We start from the raw sequence: 1,146 nt of genomic DNA on the forward strand, positions 1-1,146 counted from the left end.
TTTTTATTTTAATTTTATTTTTTCTATGTTTATTTAATTTTTTATTTTTATTCATATTTTTTATTTCTACTTTTTTCCTATTTTTATTTTAATTTTATTTTTTCTATGTTTATTTAATTTTTTATTTTTATTCATATTTTTTATTTCTACTTTTTTCCTTTTTTTATTTTAATTTTATTTTTTCTATGTTTATTTAATTTTTTATTTTTATTCATATTTTTTATTTCTACTTTTTTCCTTTTTTTATTTTAATTTTATTTTTTCTATGTTTATTTAATTTTTTATTTTTATTCATATTTTTTATTTCTACTTTTTTCCTATTTTTATTTTAATTTTATTTTTTCTCTGTTTATTTAATTTTTTTATTTTTACTATTATTCATATTTTTATTTTTACTTTTTTCTTATTTTTATTTTTTTTCTGTGTTTATTTAATTTTTTTATTTTTATTATTATTCATATTTTTTATTTCTACTTTTTTCCTATTTTTATTTTAACTTTATTTTTTCTCTGTTTATTTAATTTTTTAATTTTTATTCATATTTTTTATTTCTATTTTTTTTTTGGTTTTATGTTAATTTTATTTTTTCTCTGTTTCTTTATTTTTTTATTTTTATTTCATTTATTTACTCAAAAAAAAAATTAAAAAATCGCTTTTGCAGAGGGAGAATTGGAAAGGAGAGAATTGTAACTTACAGAACCCCTGGAGCCTGCCTGGCTCAGTCGGTAGAGCAGGAGACTCTTCATCTCAGGGTCGTGGGTTCGAGCCCCACGTTGGGCGAAATTCCCTTTTTCCCCTCTCCATTTTACCCGAAAATTCCCTTTTATTAACACAAAGTAATATTAATTATATTTATTATATTTTAATAATATATAATAAAATATATAAAATACACATTTTAAATATATTTGAAATATTATAGCATAATATTATTTAATATTATTATTAAAAATTAATAATAATATTGAAGTATTATTACAGTTTAATAATAAAATAGATATAAAATATACAGAAAATTTAATCTATTATATAATAATACGATTTAATATTAATAACATAAAGTAATAATATCATTTAAATATTTTTACTGTTTAATAAAAGAATAGATATAAAATATACAGAAAAAATATATAATACATATTTAAT

General features: G+C 15.4%; 1 non-coding gene across 1 annotated transcript; it reads left to right on the top strand.

Annotated features, from left to right (window-relative positions):
• Positions 1-707: 707 nt before the first annotated feature.
• Positions 708-780, top strand: TRNAK-CUU. The gene has a single exon. It is a non-coding gene; the product is annotated as a tRNA-Lys (tRNA).
• The last annotated feature ends 366 nt before the right edge of the window (positions 781-1,146 follow it).

This window comes from Corapipo altera, unplaced genomic scaffold (genome assembly GCF_003945725.1).
Source record: "Corapipo altera isolate COAL_440 unplaced genomic scaffold, ASM394572v1 39048, whole genome shotgun sequence".
NCBI classification, from domain to species: Eukaryota; Metazoa; Chordata; class Aves; order Passeriformes; family Pipridae; genus Corapipo; species Corapipo altera.